The sequence below is a fragment of the Triplophysa rosa genome, unplaced genomic scaffold (assembly GCF_024868665.1).
Source record: "Triplophysa rosa unplaced genomic scaffold, Trosa_1v2 scaffold150_ERROPOS200000, whole genome shotgun sequence".
Taxonomy (NCBI): domain Eukaryota; kingdom Metazoa; phylum Chordata; class Actinopteri; order Cypriniformes; family Nemacheilidae; genus Triplophysa; species Triplophysa rosa.
The window spans coordinates 180,851-187,486 of NW_026634154.1; the positions used below are offsets into that span (position 1 = coordinate 180,851).

Here is a 6,636-nt window from a genome sequence, read left to right on the forward strand (position 1 = left end):
ATCATTTGTCAAAGGAAGAGAGACTTTTTTTGTTCGTTCGTTAATTGGTCGATTCATTCTATTGCTTGAACAATGCATTTGATTGTTTGTCGTTCGTTCCATCCCATATATATATATATATTCTTATATATATACGTTATCTATGTATATGTTTGTTTGTTAATGAATTGGTTGATTGATTCTATTGTTTAAACAATGCATTTGATTGTGACCTTTGAACCGCATGTGCACCGCCACCGCAATAGTCAGTGCCGGCCCGGGCTCTCCCGCTCGCCACCCTTTGTGGGCATCGCTTCTCGGCCTTTTGGCTAAGATCAAGTGTCTGGTCAGAGGGTTGTGTTGCGATCGCCTCTTGGAGGTTTCCTGGCTCGTGTTTTCTTTCTGTAACACGAGCCCTCAACCTACGGGAGGTATACTGCTTTCAGCGGATTTTACCTGCAAAGTATTTCTTATCGAGTCGTTTTAAGGTGAGTGATTTTATATTGTTTATTTATTAATTTATTTATTCGTTAACTTATTGCTGCTTTTTTGATTGTTTTAAATTCCTGTGGTTGCCTCCACCATGTCGGCTGCTCGTGCCGGCGTGCGGAGGCACCACAGCGTGCGTTTTTTATTTAAAGAGGTGGATGGTAAGCTTATGGGGATGTCACGTCTTGATTTCTCCAGGAAGCTGATCCAGAAAACGCTAAATTTTAAACCGGAAAATCTAAACTGTCTAACGACTTTGCCTATGAACAAAGGTTTTGATGTCAGCTTCAAGGCTGCTTCCCTTCTTAGTGATTTCTGGCTTAGATTTGAAGTGTGTAAAGCCCAGTTCTCTATGTTTGTTGTCGAGAAATTGTCTGACAACTCACTCAAAACAGTGATAGTCAGGATGTTCAATGAGACAGTGAGTGGAGAGGACATTTGTGTCTGGTTGGCAAGATTTTGCACTGTTCGAAGTCCACCTATTAAAGTGCTAGATGAAGATGGCATTTGGAACTGCTCCTGGAGAATCCCCATTAAACAATGGGAAGACTCCGGGGGTTACCAGGGCCTGAAACATCTTCCTTCCATAATAGTGTTGGGGGAGAACAGAGGCTACATTCATTATCAAGGAATGCCTAAGCTTTGTAGAAAGTGTGGGAAGATTGGACATTTAGCTGAGGCATGCCAAGAAATTGAATGCGGCAAGTGCAAAGAAATTGGACACAGTTTTGAAGTGTGCACCAATGGCAGACGGTGCAATCTTTGTGGAGACTTCAACCATCTGTATAGAGATTGCCCAAACAGTTTTGCCAACAAATTGAAAGCTACTAAAATGGCCGCCTCACAGCCTGACCAAACGCAAGAACAAAGGGAGAAGGAGGTGGGCCCGGAGGTGTTGGAGGGAATTGCAAATACCCACCCGACCCCTGCGATTGGACAAGACAGAGCATGTGAAGCGGCCACAGGGGCGGAGTCAAATCCCCAAAGTGAACAGCAAACAGAAGCAACACCCGCCCCTGTTAGAAAAGAGAACGAGTTGGAAGAAGAGGATGACGAAACAGATGTATCCCTTAAAACAGTATCAGAGGTGAGTGTAGAATCCAGTGGGAGTGAACCTTTTTCACTCCCAAATGCACAGGTGCAGAAAAGACCTCCGGGATCCCCCCTTTTTGAATTGGAAGGGAAAAAAATGAGGGCAGTTAACACTTCTGACGAATCGGGCTCAGAAGATTTGAACAGTATATGGCCCTCAGCATCCCCAAATGAGGTATCCTTTTTGCACGTAAAGCTAAAAACATCGTCGCCTAAAGAGCCGCAAGAGAGTTGCTCTGCGCTCTCTCGAGCGCCAGGCACATGCCCTCCTGATTCCAACACAATGGAAATCAAGGAGGAGCAAGTGTCACAAGAAATGTTATGATTTTAACTCAACCTGTAATCTTTTAATGTCTTAAGGTTCTTTTCAAAGAAATCATACCTGCTTTTACCATACTGCTCATGGCTCTTACTATCTCTACAATAAATGTGAGAAGTGTGAGATCCATTTTAAGAGCACAGAGTGTTTTATCATTTCTGAAAACCTTTAAGTCAGACATATTTCTACTGCAAGAATGTGCTCTGCCCTTTTCAGCAAACTACAAGAAATGGGAAAAACTCTGGACGCCAGGCCCCTCAATGTGGAGTGGGTCAAATTCTAATAAATGTGATGGGGTTGCCTTACTCATCAACAATCCCAATATATTGGTTAAAGGTTGCACAGTGGTGAGAGACGGACGGGCAATTTTAACTAACTTAACCTTTTTAGATAGAGATTTTAAAGTTTTAAACGTGTATGGTTTTACGGATAAAAACGACAGGTATGACCTTTTAGAAGACCTGCAGCCCCACATGTTAGGTAGGGATCCCCTAGTGGTGGCAGGGGATTTTAATTGTGTTTTAACGATGAAAGATAGGAGGAGGGCAGGAGACGATTTTAAAATGGACAAAACATCAGTTTTATTACAAAATTTAGTCAATGACTTTAAGTTAGTAGACTGCTTTAAAAAACTGCATCAAAGAGAGGAGGGCTTCACCTGGTCCAGTGGTGATAGTACCAGAGCCTCTAGAATAGATTACATGTTTACACGAGACTGCTTACCAACCGATGCAAGATTAACCCCCCTCTTCTTTTCTGATCACATGATGCTGTCGTGCACCCTTTCACTTCTCACAGGTGTGACAGTAGGAGGAGGTCTGTGGAAGCTGAACTGTTCCCTGTTAGATGATAAAATACTAGTGAGAGAATACAGGGAGCAGTTCAGCCGATGGCAGACCCTCCAAGATTTTTACGACACACGCGCACAGTGGTGGGAGATGGTAAAGGGACGGACTAGACAGTTCTTTAGAATGGCAGGGAACAGAAAAGAAAAAACAGGGGAAAAAGACGCATGATGGGGCTGCAAAGAAGACTGCAGAGATATTTTAATCTTCTGAACAAAGGTTTTGATTTTAGTGAAGACATAAAAGAAGTAAAAAAAGAAATATCTGTGTTAAGTGAAACTCAAAGTAAAGGTGTCATCTTAAGAAGTAGAGAAAAAGACATTGAGGAGGGAGAAAAGTGCACTAGATACTTTTTTAAGAAGATAATGACACGGGGTGGAGCTATAACATCACTAAAGAGCAGAGAGAAGGAGGTGCACACAACAAACGACATTTTAAATGAAGTTGTACGATTTTATGAAAACCTATATGGAGAAAAAGAAACAGAGGGTGACACTTTGAAGGAAGTTTTAACATTTTTAGAGGAAAAGGTAAGTAGCGAAAATGTGCTTTTATCCCAAGATATTAACATTTTAGAAATTCAAACAGCTCTGAAAAGTTTTAGACGGGGGAAGTCCCCAGGAATGGATGGACTCCCCCTAGAGTTTTACTTGACCTTCTGGGACGTTTTAGCGCACGATCTATTAACTGTTTTTAGGGAATTCGAGACCTTGGACAGACTTCCCGACAGCTTTAGATTAGGGATAGTTTCACTACTTCATAAAAAAGGAGACAGGACTGACCTTAGGAATTGGCGTCCAATCACACTTTTAAATGTAGACCTAAAGCTTTTAAGTAAAATTTTAGCAACACGCATGTCGACTGTTTTAGAGGACGTGATCCACCCGGATCAAGCCTGTGCTGTGCCTGGGAGGAAGATCACGGACAGCCTAGTGCTGATTAGAGATGCCATCTGTTACGCGAGAGACAGAAATATTCGGCTAGCAGTATTAAACTTAGATTTTGAAAAAGCTTTTGACCGTGTCTCGCACCAATACCTGTTTCAGGTGTTGGCCAAAATGGGTTTCCCAGGGAGGTTCATAGCTTGAGTGGGACTGCTGTATAATGGCATAGTCAGCAGATTTCTTGTAAATGGGCATTTATGCAAAGCGGTAAACATGCAGCGGTGTCCGTCAGGGGTGCTTGACGGGTGCGCTTTCCGACGGGTTCTACAGAGCACTCAACTGGAACTTGCAGTTGCCGAACGCTCGCTTGGGGTCAGCGTTGATGTGCATCGCAGAGGCAAGAAAGGGATCTCTGGCCCGAATGGAGAAAATCATACTTACCTGGCAGGGGAGACACCATGATCACGAAGGCGTTTCACCCAGGACGAGGCTCGGCCATTGCACTCAGGTTGTGTTGACTTCTGCGAATTCCCCAAATGTGGGAATCTCGACTGCATAATTTCTGGAAGTGGGGTACTGCGTTTGCGCTCTCCCCTGATCATTTGTCAAAGGAAGAGAGACTTTTTTTGTTCGTTCGTTAATTGGTCGATTCATTCTATTGCTTGAACAATGCATTTGATTGTTTGTCGTTCGTTCCATCCCATATATATATATATATTCTTATATATATACGTTATCTATGTATATGTTTGTTTGTTAATGAATTGGTTGATTGATTCTATTGTTTAAACAATGCATTTGATTGTGACCTTTGAACCGCATGTGCACCGCCACCGCAATAGTCAGTGCCGGCCCGGGCTCTCCCGCTCGCCACCCTTTGTGGGCATCGCTTCTCGGCCTTTTGGCTAAGATCACGTGTCTGGTCAGAGGGTTGTGTAGCGATCGCCTCTTGGAGGTTCACCTGGCTGGCAATTTTTGTTTTGCAAGTTAACCAACTTCGAGAGGTACATTTTGCTATTTGTGCTTTTCCTTACAGCTTTTAAATTACAGAGTTGTCTTTTCGTGGAAATTCTTCGAAAGGTAAGATTTAAATTTAATTTTATTAATTAATTTATTTATTGCTGCTTTTTAACGGTTGTGTTTTTAGTCTTCTGTCGGTGCCTCCAGCGTGTCGGCTGCTCATGCCGGCGTGCGGAGGCACCATAGCGTACGTCTTTTACTTAAAAAAAAGATGATGGGACTCTCCTAGGGATGTCTAGGTTAAAATTTTCGAGGAAGCTCATTCAAAAATGCTTAGGCTTTTCAGTTAGTGATGTCAATTGTTTGCTGACTTTGCCCCAGAATCGTGGTTTTGATTTGAGTTTCAAAAATGCTTCTCTGCTAAATGTTTTCTGGACCCGGTTTGAAACAAACAAAGCCAACTTCTCCATGTTCAGAGTGGAGAAACTGACTGATAATTCACTTAAGTTGGCGACTGTCAAGATGTTTAATGAGACTGTAAGTGGAGAAGATATTTCTGTATGGTTGGCTAGATATTGCTCTGTCCGTAGTCAGCCAGTCAAGGTTTTGGATGAGGATGGCATCTGGAACTGTGCTTGGAGAGTGCCCATCAAGCAATGGGAAGATCCACACAGCTACCAAGGCCTCAGCCAGATACCTTCTATGATTGTGCTGGGGGAAAACAGAGGTTACATTTTTTACCAAGGGATGCCCAAGCTGTGTCGCAAATGTGGCCAGATGGGGCATCATGAGGAGGCATGCCAGGAAATAATATGTAGAAAGTGTAGAGAAATTGGGCATGTTTTTGAGGAATGCACCAATGGCAGGAAATGCAATCTTTGTGGTGAATCGACCCATCTCTACAGAGATTGTCCAAATTCTTTTGCCAACAAACTCAAAGGTAAAATGGCCACCCCAGCTCACCAGCAAACAAAGGAAAAAGAGGTGGTACCTAAGGTTTTGGAGGGAACTTCAAACTCCCAATCAGCAGCAGGGACTGGCCAGGTTGAAGACTTGGGGGCGGCCAAAGGGGCGGAGCCAGAAAAGGTAGGCGAACAGGGAGAGGAGGCCACACCCCTCCTACAAGGCAAGGAAAAGGAAATAGTGGGGGAAAGGGAGGAGGGGTCCCAAGAAACGGCCTCCTCTTCTTTAGTAACCGTACCAGAATTAGAAGTGAGTACAGGAAGTGAGTCGGCAGATTGGCTCCCAAATGCTCAATAGCAGAAAAGGCCTGCGGGTTCCCCTCTGTGTGAAACCGAGGAAAAGAAATTGAGGGCTGCACAGCACTACACCCTCCAGCATAGATGGGCGAGAGCATGTGTGGCCCTCAGCATCCCCCAATGAGGTCTCTTTTCTACAAATAAAGCTTAGATCATCATCGCCAAAGGAGCTGCAAGAGACTGCCTCTGCAGCCACAGAGGCCTTGGACACACGCTCTCCTGCTCTCAAATCCATTGAGTTAAAGGAAGAGCAAGTGTCACAAGAAATTATATGATTTTAAAGTATTCCTGCAGCCTTTTATATATCCCTTTTTTTAAGACTCATGTTTTTTTTAATTCAATATTGCTCATGGCTCTCACAATCTCAACAATAAATGTGAGAAGCGTGAGGTCAAACACTAGAGCACTGAGCATTTTATCCCTTTTAAAGTCAGACGTGATTTTACTACAGGAATGTGCCTTGCCCTTTTTAACAAGTTATGGTAAATGGGAGGAAGCATGGACGCCAGGACCCTCCATATGGAGTGGATCCAATTTTAACAAAAATGATGGAGTGGTTATTTTAATCAACAACCCATATATCTTGGTGAAGGGCAGCACAGTGGTGAGGGATGGACGGGCACTTTTAGCAAATCTGACTCTTTTAGACAGGGATTTTAATGTTCTTAATGTGTATGGTTTTACGGAAAAAAATGAAAGGTACGAGCTTTTAGAGGAATTGCAGCCCCACATGCTAGGGAAGACGCCATTGGTGGCAGCTGGAGATTTTAACTGTGTTTTAACCAAAGACGACAGAAAGAGAGCAAGGG

At 43.4% G+C, this 6,636-nt stretch overlaps 1 non-coding gene across 1 annotated transcript; it reads left to right on the forward strand.

The window, feature by feature from the left end:
* The first annotated feature begins 4,041 nt into the window (after positions 1–4,041).
* Positions 4,042–4,205, forward strand: LOC130549700 (U1 spliceosomal RNA). The gene has a single exon (XR_008962242.1). It is a non-coding gene; the product is annotated as a U1 spliceosomal RNA (small nuclear RNA).
* Positions 4,206–6,636: the final 2,431 nt, after the last annotated feature.